This window comes from Pipistrellus kuhlii, unplaced genomic scaffold (genome assembly GCF_014108245.1).
Source record: "Pipistrellus kuhlii isolate mPipKuh1 unplaced genomic scaffold, mPipKuh1.p scaffold_m20_p_9, whole genome shotgun sequence".
Lineage (NCBI taxonomy): Eukaryota > Metazoa > Chordata > Mammalia > Chiroptera > Vespertilionidae > Pipistrellus > Pipistrellus kuhlii.
The window spans coordinates 28,193,925-28,213,564 of NW_023425595.1; the positions used below are offsets into that span (position 1 = coordinate 28,193,925).

General features: G+C 41.0%; 1 protein-coding gene across 2 annotated transcripts in view; it reads left to right on the forward strand.

The window, feature by feature from the left end:
- Window positions 1–2,368: 2,368 nt before the first annotated feature.
- Window positions 2,369–19,640, forward strand: part of DENND2B (DENN domain containing 2B) — a 148,586-nt gene continuing 131,314 nt past the window's right edge. For both annotated transcript variants that reach the window (XM_036427235.2, XM_036427239.2), the window contains exon 1: window positions 2,369–2,502. The gene's annotated coding sequence lies outside the window, so the exon portion shown is untranslated. The remainder of the gene's footprint in view (window positions 2,503–19,640) is intronic.

Sequence of the window (19,640 nt, forward strand, 5' to 3'; positions counted from 1 at the left end):
AGTTCCATGCATAATTTGCAATGGAATTGGCAAACAAAAAGAACTATTTGTATCTTATTATTGCTGCCAGAGATGAAAACAATTACTGTCCTAGGTCTGAACACAGAAAAAAATTTAAAAAATATATTTTATTATTTTTTTCACAGAGAGAAAGGGAGAGGGATAGAGAGCTAGAAACATCAATGAGAGAGAAACATTGGTCAGCTGCCTCTTGCACACCTCCTACTGTGGATGTGCTCACAACCAAGGTACATGCCCTTGACTGGGATCGAACTTGAGACCCTTCAGTCCATAGGCTGACGCTCTATCCACTGAGCCAAACCAGTTAGGGCTGAACACAGAAAATTTTTATGCTTTCTGTTGAGTTGGCTTTCTTTACCACTCACAAGAAAATCAGGACTTCACTAGTAGACATTTCAGTAGCTTGGGAAGTGGGAAATTTAAGAATCTCCTTACAGAGCTTAGGGAGCTGCAGGTGGAATTTGCCTGAAGTATTAGATTCTGTGGCTCTTGTCCCCCAAGGAGCCTAGTACAGGAGTTCTCTAGTTGCATGTGGAGGGTGGTATTACCTGGAACCGAGCTTGGAGAAGACTGGAGAAGGCTAAGTCCATCCAAATACGGCCTCTGTCTCCCGAAGGATGTAAGCACGTCAATGAACTCACTGCTGGATTTTGAATTTGAAGTAAAACTTATTCTAATTTGCCTAGTTTCAAGTTGTCTCCTGCATTTTCCAGTGTGCCTCAACAACAACTGAAAATTTGGTTTTTTTTTAATGTGTACCAATTCACTTTACTAAGAATGGGTTTATTTTTCACATAGATCACTGTGTCACACTATATGTAAGGGTTTTTTTTAAGGAAGGCCAAAACACCCTCTGGCCTCAGTATTATTGAGCTAGAGTTAATACTGGTAATTCACCTTAATATTCTTTTTTGGGCAAAGGAACAATGAATGGGCTTTATCAGCTTGGTTCTTGCCACTATTTGTGTTCTATTATAAATAAGTTAAATTATTTTCAGGAAGTATCTTAAACTCCCCATGAGTAAAAAAAAATTGTGGATATTTTCCCATTGATTTTTAGAGAGAATGGAAAGGAGAGGAAGAGACAGAGAGAAATATGGATGTGAGATAGACACATCGATTGGTTGCCTTCCATAGGCACCCTGGGATGAGCCTGCAACAGAGGTACATGTGGAATTAAACCCTGAACCCTTCAGTGTGCAGGCGGAAACTCTACCCACTGAGCCAAACCAGCTAGGGCGTCCCCATGATTTTTGATGCTTGCCCTGCAGCTGAGAAGGATGTGACATGAACTGGCTTGGGCTTTTAAACATGTCTTGGCCTTAGGGCCCCTTTATGTTCATACTCATTTGTTCCTTCAAAATGTAAGTAGGCTTGTGAAAGTCAATTTCATGCATTTCAATATCAAGTTCTATTTATAATGATGTATGGGAGGAGAAATTGGGTTACATGGCTTCCTAATATCCCACTAAGTATGCATGAGTGTAGATTTTTAAGTGACTTGTATTATTCTTTTCCAAGTGGACTGTCATATTGGGTTAAAATTTTCTTTCATAAGTCCACTAATAAATCACAGATTCTCACTGCTGAGAGGTATTGTATTGCTTATTATGGAATGACACCCTTTTTTTTTTTTTTTTTTTTTTTTTTTTTTTTTTTTTTTTTTGGTTTTGCGAGCTAATGGGAATATTTAAAACAAACTCTCAGAATGCACTTGGAACTTTCCGTTCAGCCCAGACGCCTCCTCCGAAGCCCGGAGCTTCCCGAGTCCCCCTGCTGCCACCGCGGTACCAAGCGGAGCGGAGCTTTCGGTGTCTCTGGCTTTGCAGGGCTCCCCCAGGCCGAGGACCCGGAGAACGGAAAGATCTCATCGGGTTTTTTTGGAGGCAGGTCCAGGCAGCTTTTCCCAGACTCTCTCGGCTCCGGCTTTTCATGCATACCAGCGGAGCCGCTTTTTTCTCCCAGTGATTGAAACCATCTGGACTACAGGGGGGTCACGTGTGCATGAGAAAATGACATAAAGTTTCAGACCCCCTTGTGTTTTGCTCCAGACCCAGACGATTCTTAGTTGCATGGTGCCGAGGTGAGAACCTTTCCGTGTTAGGGCCAGCTCCTCATCCTGCCGGCGCTCAGCCCCCATCTTCCCTGTTCCTGTGTCTCCGTCCCCCCCACCCCCCTTCACCCCCCACGCGGCCCGCCCCTCGCGCGCTCTCGGCGCGGTTTTCTTGCAGCCTCGGAACACACCCCTCCGCCCGGCTCCGGCAGCCCACCCTCTCTGTCTGGGGTGGAGGCACACCTCCTCCACGCCCCCTCCGCTCAAATCTGCGCTCCCTCCCTTTCTCCCCGCAGCCCAGCGGTGCGGATGCCTGCCGGCCGGCCGGCCGCCCGCCCTCCGGGATCCGCTTCTCCTCCGGGCGCGCGGCTGCAGCCAAGCTCCCCGTCCGTCCGTGTGAGCGCCCAGCCCCGCTGGGGAGCGCGGAGGTAAGTGCATTCGCGCCCCGCCGTCCGTCCCCCTCGACTTTTCCTGCCGCCGGCCGGGAGGCTGCCTGCTCGCCCCGGTGCCCTTGCTCAAGGCGGGTGGCGGTCCAGAGGGTGCTGGTTCCGGCTCTGCCTCGCCAGCCGCTGCGCTCCCAGCCGGTTTCCCGCTATTCCCTCCTCGTTGCCCCTGGCGGTGGGTGTTCCAGTTCTGTGAGTGTGAGCATCCTGGCGCCCACACTCTGGGGGGGGGACTCTGTAGGCACCAGGAGCCGGACGGGTGGGAGCTCGTCGGGGCTGGAGGGGACTGCCCTCCGGGAGGAGGTCGGGGCTGGCTCTGCCTTCCCGCCTGCTGGGACTGCGGTTGGGGGCGGGGAACATCCAGACAGCGGTTTGGGGAAGTGCAGAGCTGTGGCGTGTGTGCAAGAGCTGGCTACATACAATCAGGGCGGCCCTAGAAGTGGACAAGCCGCCTTGTCCCCTGGACATGCCCAAGCTGCTCTGCAGTGGCTGTGGTAGCTTGAATGCAGGCTCTGTAAAGAACACACACACACACACACACACACACACACACACAACTCAAACAAAGGAAAATTAACTTTGTACTCTAAACAAATTAAACTGTGTTTATTGAGAATGATTACCTTTCCTTTTTTTTTTTTTTTGCTCCTCTTAAGTGTACTGATTATTAAAGATAATCTTTTTTTTAAAAGTGACCCAAGACTAAGGGAACACACTTAAGCCAGCGTTTATGCTACCTTATCCAAGAATTTAGTAATTTAGTCGAGTTCAAGAGACTGAACATTTTCAAGTGTTTCTAAAGAGATTATTGCATCTCCTGAGATCTTTAAATGAACGTGGTTCATATTACTTGAATAAAACAACTTCTTCACTAAGTGAGAGAATTTGCCTTGTGGCTGCCCGAGTCCAGCTTTTGCTTGTATCCCCACGCAGGTGTGTCTTCTGTTTGGACAGCAGGGTCTTGGGAAGGGTGAAGAGGTCATTATCCCATCTCCAGGGCTGTTTGGAGCTGTCTCGTACATGCACACATTTCAGCTGGCTGTCTTAGGACAGGACCACAAGGTTAAAACCCAAGACTGCATTATTTGTTTCTCTCCAAGGAGAATTCTCAGAAAGTGATTCCCTTCATTGATGGGATTCTTCAGGAGGAGGGGCTTCTAAAGGATCAGAAATAATCTAGGTTCCAGAAAGCTAATCAGAGATGGAGAAATTGCTCATAGTCTGTCTTCCATGCTGAATTAAGGACAATGCAAAGCAAGAGCTTAAAAAGAGCCGGTTGAATGCATGGAGTGAAGTACAGGCTTTCTGCACCCTTGATAGACAGCTCTGAGACAACCCTGTTTTCAAAGTGTGTGTGTGTGTGCGTGTGCGTGTGTGTGTGTGTGTGTGTGTGTGTGTGTGTGTGTGAATCCTCACCCCAGGGTATTTTTTTTCCATTGATTTTTAGAGATAGTGGAAGGGAGGGGGGGGCGGGGGAGAAACACCGATGAGAGAAGGACACATCAATCAGGTGCCTCCCGCACTGCAAGGGGAGAACCCACAACCCAGTTACTTGCTGGGAATCACGCCCTCTACCGGGAATCAAACTTGTGACTCTTTGGCCTGAGGGCCCACTGAGCAAAACTGGCCAGGGCCAAAGTATTTTTTTTATTGCACACTTAGATTTGATTGGCTTGATATGTAGTAAAAATTTTGCTCTTGGGTTTGTGGACTCATTTGGGAAAGAAGAATGACGCATAAGAGAAAAATAATGGTTTCAGATTAGAAAAGCTCAGAGGAGAAAACACTTACGAGCCAGAGTGGCTTCATAGAAGAGAATGAACTTCCTTTAGGCCTTGAAGCAAAGTGTGGTTCAGAAACAAGCAGAGGGCTGCCGGGGAGAGTTTTCAAGAGAGCAGACCATTTAGGCTGGCGCTTACTGAGCATCTACTCTGTGCCACATGCCATGCTCTCTCATCTTCCAGTGTTGTGAAGTAGGCATTGTTATTCTTGTTTCAAAGAGAGGGGATTCTTGTTTTAAAGGAGATCAGGAAGATAAGTGACCTGCTTAAGATCACACAAGTATAATAGTAAGCGGTAAAGCTGGAATTCCAACTCCCCTGTTGTCTGACTCTAGAGCTTGTGGGAGGTTTGGTGGAAGCAGACCGTGGTCAGATTGAATTCTGGAACTTTATCCTATACACATTGTCTAGCTTTTAAAGATTTTGGAGAGGAGTGATAGGGGAAACTGTTTTTTTTTTTTGAAGATTAATGTGCCAAAATCGGTTTGGCTCAGTGGATACAGCGTCGGCCTGCAGACTGAAGGGTCCCGGGTTCGATTCCAGTGAAGGGCATGTACCTTGGTTGCGGGCATATCCCCAGTAGAGAGTGTGCAGGAGGAAGCTAATCGATGTTTCTCTCTCATCGATGTTTCTAACTTTCAATTCCTCTCCCTTCCTCTCTGTAAAAAATCAATAAGAAATATATTTAAAAAAAAGATTTATGTGATACCTGTGTTCAGGAATGTGACAGACTCATTACAGGTAAGATGTAGTTCCTAATTGGGAGGTTAAAAAAAAAAAGTAAATGTAGACGAAATATCTGGATGTTTAAATTTCTGCCCTATTTAGCTTTCAATAGCTTGGATCTTGGGATGAGAACTAGTCACTCTGATCATAGGGCTACTGGGGATCAGCAAAGAGCTGGATCTGAGCAGGCGAACACTGAAATGGAATGCGTCTATGGAGCCACACGACTGGTGGTTTGTCCTTTATGTCCCCCACGTGTTTCGCAATGCTTTGGTGCAAGTTCTTTTCTCTCGTGACTTACCCAGGAACCCCTGGGACAATCAGTGTTATCATTTGCTTAAGGGCTTTTACTAAGCGGAAAAGTTGAGCTCCAAACCAGGGCCTCTGCCCTAAAGATTTAAATTGAGGTTCTCCCTTCTTCTCCAAATTTCCTTGTTTCTTAAAAATGCTACATTAAAGAAAAACTTGGTACTGGTAAGGTAGAAATGAATTGAGACTACCTTTCTTAATAATTAAGATAAAAAGTACATTTATTTCATTGTTCTGTTATGGAGAAACAATAGGATGGATGCCTCTGGGTATTTGGAAGAGCTATGAAAGTGAGGGTTTAGAGATGAGAAAACCCTTCCTACCCCTCCACATGTCTTACCAGTTAATTGTGTTGTTCGTATATACAGCTAGGGAGCTTACAAGCCAGTTGAATACCCAAGTTTATAGCCAAGCCCTTTGATTCTCAACAGATAAAGGGCTCAGGAAGGGCAGCAGTGGGTGGAGCCATGTTGCTAGAATTGTCTCCCACTTTGTATACAAAGCAGATTTCTTGCTCTTCCTTATGCATCCTTTTCCTATGAACTTGTCACAACTCTGAAGACTTGGTTCTTAGTAGTAGAAAGTTGCACAAAAAAGGGACAGGCAGAAAAATCAAGTTTGTTTGCTAGAGAAGTTTTATTCTAATCAATGTTAGACAACTTTTTTTTTTTTAAATAAAAAAAAAAAAGCAAAACCAAAATATGACCACAGATTTTCATACCCATTTTACCTTTAAGAGCCTATAACTAGAGAGCTTGCCCCGTGGAATGGTGCTTTGATGTGTGCAGTTCTCACCAGCACCTTTAAATGTGTCAGGATGACCCAGTTTGGGTTTTGAGCTCTGAGGAATGTGACCTCTCAGTGTAGGGATCTTGGAATCCAAAGATATGAGTTAAAGTTTCAGCTTTGCCATTTTTTAAGGAAGTTTTTGTAGTTGGATGTGGGAGGATTCTCTTAGCTCAATTTTTCTAGTTCTTCTGGGTCAGGGTAATCCCCTAGGACCAGATGGGATTCATGCCCTGATTAGTCCTTTGGTTCCTTCTCTTGCTTTTTATGTGGTATCACTTAAAAGCCATTTTTTTTTTCTTTTTTCTGTAGCTTCTAGATATAGATTAGGAAGGAAAGCCATCGAGGGCTTCCTCCAGCTCATTGTAGCCCATCCGTGATCTTTCAGTGTGAGTTCCAGTGAGAATACTCTTGAGGTTAGTTTTGTGAGTTGAGGGTCTCAAAAAGGAACTTTCTCAATTCTCTTATTTAAATGTCAGAGATGTTTGGTTACATTTTTTTGGCTCATTACTTACTCACACAGTTGTTAATGTTTTTATTTTGGTAAGAATTTGTCATTTTTATAATTTATTAAGGAGTGATTTAGATTTTCTAAGATAGCAAAAAGGTAGCTTAGAAAAATAGAAGTGGTATATTCTTTTGACAGTCATGTAATCTCCTAGTATAGCAGAACCATTTGATTATTTTAACGCACTCTACCTCCAAATATCTACTACCTGCCTAAGAAACGTTTTCTGAGCTTTCTAGACCGATGATCAGATTATCTCCTTGTAGTTAGCCCAAGTTTTCTTTTAGTATTTTTTACTTTTACTGTTTTTCCATCTCTCTTCAATGCACCGATGTTCACAGAGTGAACCAATTGTCTCTCCTGGATCTCAATGGCTGCACACATGTGCACACTGTCCTTTTCTTACTCGCGCTTTCCTTCCCTTCTCTGGCTAAACAAGCAGGCCTTTCTTCCCCTCTCCTCCCCTCCCCGCCCTTTCCCCTCCCTTTCCTCCCTCCCTCCTCCCTCCCTCCCTCCCTCCCTCCCTCCCTCCCTCCCTCCCTCCCTCCCTTCCTTCCTTCCTTCCTTCCTTCCTTCCTTCCTTCCTTCCTTCCTTCCTTTATTGAATATTTGCTGTGGAAAAAGCACTGGGCTAGTGCTTTCAAGCATCTATTTGTTCTCATTACTTTTTTTTTTTTTTTTTTCCCAGTAAATATGCTTAATATTAGATGTTTGACAACTCAATGAGTGAGTAATGTGAAGAAATTAGATAGAAAATTATTTTGGGATATGGGTGCTGAAAACCACCTGACTCACACTGCTTTGGGAAGTGGCTGTTTATACATCACTCTGGTTATATTGCCCTAAGTGCTAAGATGACCCCTGATCCATTTTCTGGTGAGCGAACCGGGCTCAGTCAGTCATTTTTCCTATTAGTTGTGATAGATTACACTTACCGTTGCCAGGACACCTGTTTAACACCATACACCCTGTATTAGAAAGAGCCGATGATTAGTAGGAAGAACTGCCTTGAGAAGTTTCCCCAAAGGTCTGGTCTTGTTACTTGAGCCAAGGACATACAGATTGGATTTTAGGTGCTTAGACGCAAAGGGCTTCTACACAAGCCAGAGTGATCCTAACACTAGTGCCAAAGGAAGTGCAGCTTCTTTTGAAAATTGTGTACTAGCATGGGGAAGGAGGAATAGGCTTTTTGCTTCTCAGTGGATGCTAGAATCTGTACACAGAGACTTAGAGATGAAGAAAGCCCAACTTTAAATGAATATTTTATGCTGTGGGGTTAGGGAGGACATGGAAAAATGGGATTTAATGTCAGAGTGTTTCTTTGCATCCTTACTATCCAATTTATCAGAGATATTAGTTGTGAAGATTCTGTTTTACTATTCTCCCACACACCTGTGACTTGACAGGTCACTGCCTTGAATCAGAATATAATACAATTAGGACATCCTCATTCCCATCCCAGTTTCTATCCCACACAAGCCAACAACATCTCTGCCTCTGGGCCTTTGCTCACACTATTCCTAGTCACTTCCCAACCCCCTTCCCCAAAGTGTCCTCCTCAGTTCTGAAGGTAGCATTGTGTGGAGGAAAGAGAACTGACTTAGGAATCGAAATACCTGAATTCTAGACATGGTTCTGACAATCATTAGTTGTGTGCCTTTGGATGAGTCCTTTGCTCTCTGGGTTCAGTTTCCCCATCTATAAACAGAAAGACTGAACTAGATCATCTTAATAGTCCTACCAGCTTAAAAAAAAATTTTGATCTATGATTTCTATTTGCACAACAAATCCAATCTCTCCTTCAAAGTCTACAAGTCCTCCACAAATTTTCTCTAAGCACACCAGTCCACACTATTCTAAATCTTCTCTAAACTCCTAGATCTGGAAACCAAAACAAATCACAGAGCATTTATTCAACTAAGATTTCATGAGCATTTTCTTGGCCAAATACTATGGGAAAGCCTTGGTAATAAACATAAAGCTAAGTAAGAGTCAGACATATCACCTGTACATATATCCCTTTCCTCTCCATTTTTTTAATCTGAGTGAAGTCATGTGAAACATGAACATCAGATGCAAATGATATCATTTATTCATTTGACAAAACTTTAAAGAAAACTTTCTAAAATAATTCTGTTCTAAAAAGTAAAGACACCAATAAACAGATGAACCAACTCCTTAACCTTCATGGAGTTTATTTGAGAAAACAAATAGGAAAAACACACAAATATGTATATAATTTTAACAACAAAAACAAAGCAAAGATTAAAGGTTGACAAAGAACAGTTGTGCATTTGAGCTGACACCTGAATAAAGTGAGGATAGAAATATTCATCCTAGGTGCAGGGCGAAGACTGAGACAGAAGAGATAGGACAAAAGTGGACAGCAGCTGGGAGGGTTAGAGGTTACAGCACTTAAAGACTGGGTAGTAAATTGGGATTCTAAGTATGATGGGAGAAATTCCATATGAGGGTTAAAGTAGGGGACAAATGTGAAACTCTGATTAACTATGTGGAGAAGAGACTGTGAAGGGACAGGAGTAGAGGAGTTGGGACCAGTTAGAAGGCTAGAGAGAAAGAACCATTAAGAACTTAGCATCCAGCCGAAACTGGTTTGGCTCAGTGGATGGAGTGTCAGCCTGTGGACTGAAGGGTCCCGGGTTCAATTCCGATAAAGGGCATGTGCCTTGGTTGTGGGCACAACCCCGGTGGGGTGGGGGGTGAGGGGATGCAGGAGGTGGCTGATTGATTGATTGATGTTTCTCTCTCATCAATGTTTCTGACTTTCTATTCCTCTCCCTTCCTCTCTGTAAAAAAATCAATAAAATCTATATTTTTTTAAAAAGAATTTAGGATCCAGTCTCCCCCCTGCCTAGGTTCACATCCTGAATCTTCAGCTTATAAACTGTGTAATCTCAAGAAAATTCATGTCTCTGTAGTTCAGTTTCCACATGTGTAAGTGAGGATAACACTATCTAAATCATAATTTGTCTGGAAGATTAAACTAGTGCACTAAACCCTTTAAAACGAGTCTGGCACAGAGGAAACACTCCATGAATGCTAGTACTTTGAAATCATGAGCCCACCTAAGTGCACAGAGAAAAGAAGGGGGCTCATGCCTGAACCCTGGGACACTCCAACCTCTTCAAAGGTCTCCCTTCAACCCAAGATTTTACAATACCATAAACCTGCATTTCCTAAGCCTTGTCTGGGGACCCAACTCCCTGTATGTGATTCACAGTTGAAAGCTTGATAAAGTAATACTTGATATAGTTCTTTAGGCAACAACTAGATGTTATAAGTTCCAGTTGTTGGTTTTTCACATACCTGTCTTGTATATCCACCACCATGCTCAGCCTAGAGTTAAACACACACTCGGGTGTTCATGACACTCACTTGTAGTTATGTCATGTAAATCAGTGTTTTTCAACCTTTTTTGGGCAAAGGCACACTTGTTTCATGAAAAAAATCACGAGGCACACCACCATTAGAAAATGTTAAAAAATTTAACTCTGTGCCTATATTGACTATATATAAAGTAATTCTCTTGAATAGGAATCAAATAAACACAAAGAAAGTATTTTATAATTACTTTATTATGAAATATTAAGTAAACAAAATAGTGAAAAATTATAAAATTCTTGTCTTGTCTGCACCTACGGCACACCAGGCAACATCTCGCGGCACACTAGTGTGCCGCGGAACAGCGTTTGAAAAACGCTGATGTAAATCTTAAAAAAACAAACACAACAACAACGTAATGCACTATGATTTCTCTTTTTAAAAAGCATCCTCTTCTTTATGGAATAATGTGGATTATAAGAGATCCTCAGCACCTCCCCATCATCCAGCCATCAGGCCCATTTTGACAGAGATAGTAACACTGGCCGGAACAGTTACTTACACTACAGGCCATTTTTTCCTTCTGATTTACCAATCGTTATGATTTGTGTATAAATTTTTTTGTCTCTTTCCTGGAGATTTATTTAAGTGCAAAAATCTTTCATATTTAGCAACATGTCACACTCAGTCCCCCATCCCCCAGTCCCCATAGCTCTAAAAGAATGTATACACTGAAGCCAAAATATTCCTAAAACAACAACAGCATAAATCTTAGGAAATAAGAAAACTGGCATAACCCAAACACATATCCAAAGGATCGTCTAGGAGGATTTCTTCCACCAGCGTACAGAGGTTTCAGTGTATTTAGCTAGTTGCTGTAAGTACTGACAAAATGACCTTGAGTGATAAGAGTTTCCAACAGAATAAAGGTCCCAGTCAATGGGGGTGAGAGGAGGGGGACAATTCTAACTTTTTAATTTCTTCACTCAATTTCCACAAAGCTATATGCCCTTTTATTTTTTCTTCCCTGCCTCATCCACTCATCTACCCACACCCCCAATTCTAGTGATGATAAACCACAGAAAATAATGCTGATCTACCAGGACCAATCCTTGATGTGGCTTCCACCAAGCCTGAGCCTCATAGCCTGAGGCTCTACCCCTAGCCCTCCAGGGACCAGGAACAGTGACAAACACATGGGAAGTATGTAGGTGACTTGAGTGTAGGCAGAACTGGACACATGACGCTGCTCCCAAATTGGCTTTATTGCTCAAATCTAATCCTGGAATAGACAAAGGCCACTAGATGCTATTTTACCAATACCTTTTAACAAAATTATTGCTTACTAATTCTGACCGTTAACCTACTTATAGGGTCTTAAAAATGGTCCATCTGAAATAAGGTATAAAGTGGCCTCTGTTCACCTCCCATGACTCCGCCATCACTTCCTGTATAAACACTTTGGTCCTATTGTAAATACTACTAGGTCTAGTAATAATTAATGTCGTTTTCTAATACTTTTTAAAATCGAATTTATTTAAACAATACAACAAAATTTAATCAACAATATAGTTGCCGTTGTTTTCTACTACTTGTGCCCAACGCTCAGGAAGCATTTTAATCCCTCTGTTGTAAAATTCTTGTGATTTTGATGCAAAAAATGCGGTCAATGCATTTTTGAGGCATTCTTCATTATTAAATTTTTTTCCAAAAAGAAAGTTTTGCAAGAACGAAACAAATGGTAACGGGAAGGGGCAATATCAGGAGAATATGCAGGTTGAGGGAGCACTTCCCATTCCAACTGGTGCAGTTTTTCAGCAGTGATTCTTGCAGTATGCGGTCGTGCGTTATCGTGGTGAAGAATTACGCCCTTCCGATTAATCAGCGCGGGTTCTTTTTCTCTTAAAGCTTGGGCTAACCTTTCCAATTGGGCACTATACACTGCACTTGTAATGGTTTGGTTAGATGGTAAAAGTTCATAATGAAGAATTCCTTTAAAATTCCACCAAACTCACATCACTTTTTTCGCATGCAAGTCAGGTTTTGGCGTGGGCTGCGGAGCCTCATTTTTGTCCAACCATTGAGGCCGCCTTTTCAAATTAACATACAGAACCCATTGTTCATCTCCGGTAACAATTTGCTCTAAAAACGGCAAATGGTTTTGACGAGAGAGGAGCGAACTGCAAATTGTGACTCTTTGATTACGGTTGTTGTTGGTCAACTCATGAGGAACCCATTTTCCAAACTTTTGGACTTTGCCAAGTGCACGCAATTGATTGGAAATTGTTTGTTGTGAACAATTTAAAGTTGTTGCAAGCTCTTGTTGGGTAATTTGAGGATTTTGCATCAAAAGAGCTTGAAGAGCTTCTTGATCAAAATTGGACACACGGCCTCGACCACTCTTGTCATTTAACAAAAAATTTCCCTCGCGAAATTTCTCAAACCAACGCTGGCATTTTCTGGCACTAACTGCATCTTGACCAAGAGCACTACAGATGTTTTTTGCAGCCTCACTTGCTTTTCTTCCTAATTGGAACTTGTAAAGCATGCAGTGCCGAATATGCTCTTCATCCGCCATCTTCTTAGCCCTAGTTTTGCAACAAAAACCAAACCCAACACAAACTTTTTCAAGCAAAACTTGTTAATTGCACTTCACACGTTCTGTAGATACCACGTGTTTGAAGGTTATGTCAATACAAGTCAACGCCAAGCAAGATTTTAAACGAATGTTAAAAAACGACATTAATTATTACTAGACCCTATCAGCAGGTTAATGAAAGATACAGTGGCGAGATACATGGGAGATACAGTAGGCTGTATAAGATAAGGACCAGATCCTGAATGTTATCTTGAAGACTTTAAATTTGGAATGACAGGGGCGCATGTGAAAAATGCTTGAAATATTGTTCCATCTTTTCTCTGCAGTGAAGATGACATATAATATAAAAAATGGGTTGGAATCGAGGAAGAAACTGGAGCCTTGGAGGAGTGAGGAGGTAACAATCCAGGTATTAGTGTAGTTAGGGGCCTAGTAGCATTCTTCAGGAATTTATGGTGGTTTTAAAGATGACCTATAATTCTCTGGTAAGATGTATGTACCCAGATTTCTAAGAGACTTTTGGAATATGAAGCTGGAGAACTGATATTTTTCCTTAATTCTTCATATGGCTGTAAATGTCATTTCAGAATCCAAATGTTTATTCCTGGATTTTGCTAATCTGAGCCAGGTTAGGAGAATAAGGCTAGAAGGTAACATCCTACGAATGTGAAAACAGTGATATAGGGGGAGGGGAGGAGCAGAAGATCACGTGGAGAATGAATGGGAGCAGCTTCTGAGAGAAGAAGGCCTGCCCTCGCTGTCAGAGGGCGGCCGGTGGCTGGCATCCAGGACTCCAATCTTGGACTGCCTTTTTTTTTTTTTTAAGACATGAGGCCTATGGAAGTATAACCTGTCTCCTGGGCCCACTGGTTTTCAACCAATGCTGATGAGAATAGATTGTTACAGCTCTTACCAGGCAAGTTAATTGGCACAGGGTATGATACTTTAAAAGATTTTTTTTTTTTTTAATTTTCAGGAATTGCTTTCCATCTCTAAGGAAAAATCTTTAAAGGTCAGCATGAAAGTGAGAACACAGACCTTTAAATAATATCTCATACTGGATCTGGAAGTTGAGCAGGACCTGTTAAATTCCAGATACTGTGCTGAGTACTGGAACTTTAATCTTTTTAAAAAATAAATATATATTTTTTTATTGATGAGAGAGAGAGAGAGAAATATAATGTGAGAGAGAAACATTGATTGATTGCCTCTTGTATGCACCTCGACCAAGGATTGAATTTTAAACCTGGGTATGTGCCATAACCAAGAATGGAACTTTCAGTGCACAGGACTGCTCAACTCACTGAGCCACGCTGGTCAGGGTGGAGGGTTATTTGATTGTATCACAGCAAATACTGAATGCTGAGGCCATTTTGAAGATGAATAAGAATTGGTAACTGATGTAGCATCTTTCCCGTTTAGCCAATAGGAGAGTGGTCAGCAGTAATGTATTGTCCTTTGCTTCTTTGCCCACACTGAGCCCTCCCCTCTCCTCTTTACTTTTGTTCCCTAACTCCATCTTTAAATTTTATAGAAATGAAAATTAGCTCCTTTGCATTCGTTTTGGGAAGTACCACGAGGGCAACATTTCCTTGATAAAAACTTTAAGATAAAAAATTTTCCAGGAGAATCCCTCCTGCTGGTGTAATCCCAAAGAAGACTTCTCGATGGGATCTTTCCTCCCGCCCCTGAAAGGTGCTTTGCCTGCAGTACGGAGACCGGGCATACATTATTCTGCATTTCTCCGGCTCCTTACTTCTGCCTGTTTCCCTGGTTTTATCTGAGGATGCTAGGAGGAGCACCGTGTCTTGTTCTCTCAGAATGAATGACACAAATGAGAGGGAGGCAATCAGGGTAAATTTTCCTGTCATTTGGAAAGGCAGCTGCTTCGAACAAAAGAGGCAAGAGAAGGTACTTGGGGAGGAGGAGTGTTTTACTGAGCCTTTGGATTGCCAGCCTGAGTGAGGTGATTTCCCTGTCGGTTGCTTGGCACCTGGAGCCAGCTTATATACTGTTTGAGGTTTAGTCTGCTTCCTTTGTGTCTGTGAGCTCAAACTACAAAATATAAAATTATATTCATCTTCCATTTTAAATTAGTACTTTAGAAATTTTAATTTATGCATTGTAGTAGACTATAAAAAAGAAAAGCTTCACTTTTCCAACCATCAGAGGTCAGTGGTCACTGTTCATATCTTAGTGCACCCTCTTCTTTAGTCATATCTAGGTACACATTTGTATTCTCTTATTTACCAAAGCAAGATCATACTACACATAATATTTTTCATTTTGTCTTATTTTAAAACTAGCAGCCCTGTGGGACAAATCCGTGCACCAGTAGCTTGCCAGTAGCTTGCTGTTGCCCTCTTGTAGCTCCCTCTGTCCTCCCCCCTCTACTTCCCCTCATAGCTCGCTGTCCTGCCCCCTTCTGTAGCTCTCAGCTGCCCGCTTGTAGCTCGCTGCCCCACCCTCCTGCTGATCTGTGATCTGGTCATTACGCCATTTGCATATTACGTCTTTATGATATAGGATTATCTCAATTTTTCCAGTCTAGTAAATTTATGTTGTAACCACTTTTCATATTTATCATTGACCTCCAAGTGTCCATATTGATTTTGTTTTTTTTCTTAAATATATGTTTATTGACTTCAGACAGGAAATGAGAGAGAGATAGAAACATCAGTGTGAAAGAGAATCATTGATTTGTTGCCTCCTGCATGCCCCCTACTAGGGATCGAGCCTGCAACCCGAGCATGTGTCTTTGACTGGAATTGAACCTGGGACCATTCAGTCCACAGGCTGACACTCAATCCACTGAGCCAAACACTCTAGGGCTGTTATTGTTTTTCTATACTAACATTGAACCTACAATCATGGTTATGTCCCTTAAACTGCGTTGACTCTAATCCCGTCCCTTTTGTATGATATGGTCTGGTTGAATAATTTCCATAGTAGGTTCCATTAATTGAGTGCTGACTCTGTGACCTGTGCACTGTTAAGAGGTTTATACATGTCATGTTATTTAATCTTTGCCCCAACACTGAGAAGCATACTTTAGCATTCTGTATTTTTTTTTTTATACTGTCTTCCTGTGGTACCTCAGGTATCCCTGGATCTTCAACTATTTCCTTTATGTCGGAGATACATCACCTTTATCTCAATGGTCATCTTAAGAGCATGAAATCTTGAGCTAGATGGCCTAGATTTAAGTCCTTTTTTCATCACCTATTATATGTGATCTCAATAATATGGGGCAATAATGGAGCCTACCTCATGAGGTCTTTGTGCAGTTAAATGAACTTAGAAGATAGCCTGGCCTATTGTTAGTGTGTGTAATTATTGCAGATGGACAGCTGGATGATCCACAGTCACTTCAGACCTTCATGTTCAGTACTTGTCTCTCTAGAGCTGCTCTTTCTTCTCTTGTCTTCACCAACTCCTTGAACCACATCAGAGTCATCTCCGATTTCTTCTCTCTCAGTAATCACACTCATAAAGTCCTGTCAGTTCATTTCCCCAAAGTCCATCTTACTATTTGGCTGCCTCCCTCCCAGGTAAAGCCTTGACCATCTTTCCTGGCATGCTGCTTCAGTGTGTCAGCATGTCCACCCCCTGGATGTTCTTCAGTCAATCTCTTAGGCCGCTCTCAGGAGTGAGCTTTCCGACTATGGCTTCATTACCATACTTATTTCCTTTTTATGAGGAATAACATACAGTAAAGCACACAGATATGCAGCCTGTATCTTAGAGGCTTTCAACATTTGTACCCGCCCGTGGAACCACCACTCAGATCAAGGCATAGAACCTTTCCAGCGACTGCAGAAGGCTGCCTTAGGTCTTCCCAGATGGTATCTGCAGTCCTATTCCTAAGCACTCTTCCTTTACCTCTTGTTTGGCCTTTTCTTGATCTGCATATAAGTGAATCACAAAAAGTCTTTACTGAATCTTCTTTCACAAGATAAGTCCAAACGTATTTGACATTCAAAACTCTTTGTCATCTGGCTTTTACTTCAAGTCCTTCACACACAGCCTGCCCTTCCTGCCTGTCAAAATTGCATGCCATTTACCAACACAATAGGCCCTTTTCCCTTTCTTTTTTTTTTTCTTTTTTCCTCTTGATGTTCTCTTGGCCTCCTGACTTAATTCCCTGGCAAGTTCATCCTTCCTGCTCCAGGTTGAATCAGACCTGCTGTGCACCCTGGAGGCAGGATTATTATAGAAGTTACTTACTTAAGTGTTTTCCTCCTCTTCTCATCATGTTTAAGAGACCACAAATGGGGCATTTCCCTCCTTAGTTGGTTGAACTTTGCACAGCTAATGTTCTTTCCAGAAAAATCAGAAAACAGAAACAAACAAAACAGAATTGACCCTTCAGTCTGCAGGCTGACGCTCTATCCACTGAACAAAAATCATCTGCAATCCCACTATACAGAGATGACCAAGTTTTACATATATGCTAAAACATGTATCAACACTGTAAAACAAGCAGATACACATTTATGAAAATACTAAATATTTACCTTATTTATGTTTAGTCTGCCCCTCCACCTCCCGCTTTGCTGTTATAAAACACTGGATGAACTTCCTGATGCCTATATGTTAGTGCAGTTTCCTGATTGATCTTGGAGGATACATTCGTAGAAGTAAAATGGATAGATGAAAGATATGAACATTTTCAAGGCTTTTTGATGCATGTGGCCAAATGGCCCTCCAGAAAGTCCTGAACCTGTATGTACTCCTCTCGGGTGAGTGAGAGTGTCTGATTGTTGCCATCCATGCCAAACTAAAAGGAACAAAAGTAGTATTTGCAAATCTGATAAAATAAAAATGGTATTGCATTGCTATTTTAATTTGCATTTATTTGATTGCTACTGAGATTTAATATTTTCTCATGTTTAAGGCCACTTAATTTATATTTATTTGTGATTTACATGTTCATGTAATTTTGTATTTTATTTTTACTGATTTTACCAATTATTTTAATATTAAGGATGTTAACTCATGGTATATATTACACATATTTTCCTAAGTATGTCATTTATCTTTTTACTTTATTGTTTTCCTCAGGTAAACATTTTTTTTATTTTTATTTTTTTATTTTTATTTTTTAAATATATAATTTATTGATTTTCTGCAGAGAGGAAGAGAGAGAGACAGAGAGCTAGAAACACTGATGAAAGAGAATCATTGATCAGCTGCCTCTTGCACACCCCACTGGGGATGTGCCCACAACCAACGTACATGCCCTTGACCAAAATCGAATCTGGGACCCCTCAGTCCACAGGCTGACACTCCATCTACTATAGCCAAACCGGTTTCGGCTTTATTTTTAATATATTTTTTATTGATTTCAGAGAGGGAGAATGAGGGAATGAGAGATGGAAACATCAAAGATGAGAGAAAAATCAATGATTGGCTACCTCTTGTACACCCCCTATTGCAACCTGGGCATGTGCCCTTGACCAGAATTGAACCAACCCTCAGTCTGCAGGCTGATGCTCTATCCACTGAACCAAACTGGCTAGGGCAGTTAAAACATTTAAAATAATTTAATGTAGTGAAATTTATTAGCTTTAAACAATTTAAAAAAAAAGAATCTGTGGTATTATTCTTAGAACAATCTTCCCTCAGCAAGATTAAGATAAAAACTATGTGGTCTTCTACTTATTTTATGATGTCATTATTTTACTTAAATCTTTACTCAGCCTGGAATTTATTGTTACATATATATATATATATATATCTATCTATCTATCTATCTATCTATCTATCTATATATATGTATATATATATGCCTAAGCGAGTGGCCAACAGGCCAGTAGCTATGATGTACACTGACCATCAGGGGGCAGATGCTCAACACAGGAGCGGAAACCACAGGCATGGAAACATGGATAGACAGATTAATCTCAGAGTGTGGAGGGCAGGAAGAGATTAACCAAAGAACTTATATGCATACTAGAGGCCTGGTGCACAGATTCATGGTGGGGTCCCTCAGACTGGTTGTGGGGATTGGGCTGAAACCAGCTCTCCGACCTCCTTTGAGGAGTTCCAGATTGTGGGAGGGTGCAGGCTAGGTAGAGGGACCCCACCAGTGTACACATCCATGCACTAGGCCTCTAATAAAATAATAATAATGATAACAATTAATATTTTAAAGAAATGAATGACTCTGAAAAACAAATCCTTTTTAGATTCAGATGGTTTCCATTTTTATTACAAATAAAATTGAGAGTTGTCAGCTGGTAGATAAAAATAAATTTTGATAATAAATTACTGTATAATTTTGGCATATAACTCAGAACAAGTACAGACTGCCCTAACCAGCTTGGCTCAGTGGATAGAGTGTCAGCCTGCGGACTCAAGGGTCCCAAGTTTGATTCCAGTCAAGGGCATGTACTTTGGTTGCAGGCATATACCCAATGGAGAGTGTGCAGGAGGCAGCTGGTCAATGTTTCTAACTCTATTCCTATCCCTTCCTCTCTCTAAAAAAATCAATAAAATATATTTAAAAGAAACCCCAACTACAGACTGAAAGATTGCTATAATAAAATCTCTTTCATTCCTATCTAGGTATTAATATATATGTAAACAAAATTTATTGGTGCTTGCTACTATAAAAATGGAAAATTAATGTATTTATAATAAACTTTTACTTATATTTAGTAATACAAATTTATAATATAATTATGTTTAAACCATATTAATAATAAAGGTAATGAAAGCAACCCAGAAGAAAATTATTTTAACATTTAGAGCTTATAGCGATAGGATAATTTAAAAAAATTATATATATATATATATATATATATATATATATATAGTTATATATAATAGTTGTACTGCAGAGAAGTTGATCAACAAAAGATTTTCAAGCATAAATACTTGGACAAAATTCTGAGGTGGAAGTAAAAAGGAAATTAGAGTTCAAGGATAAAAAAAAATGCTATAAAATTTCATGTTTTTAAAAAAAAATGGATGATGTATTTTAAATCACTGGCATTTAGATTTCATTGGATTTATTTTGGTTCATTTAAGAGAATAAGGTAGGAGTTTTATTTTTAAATGTCCATAT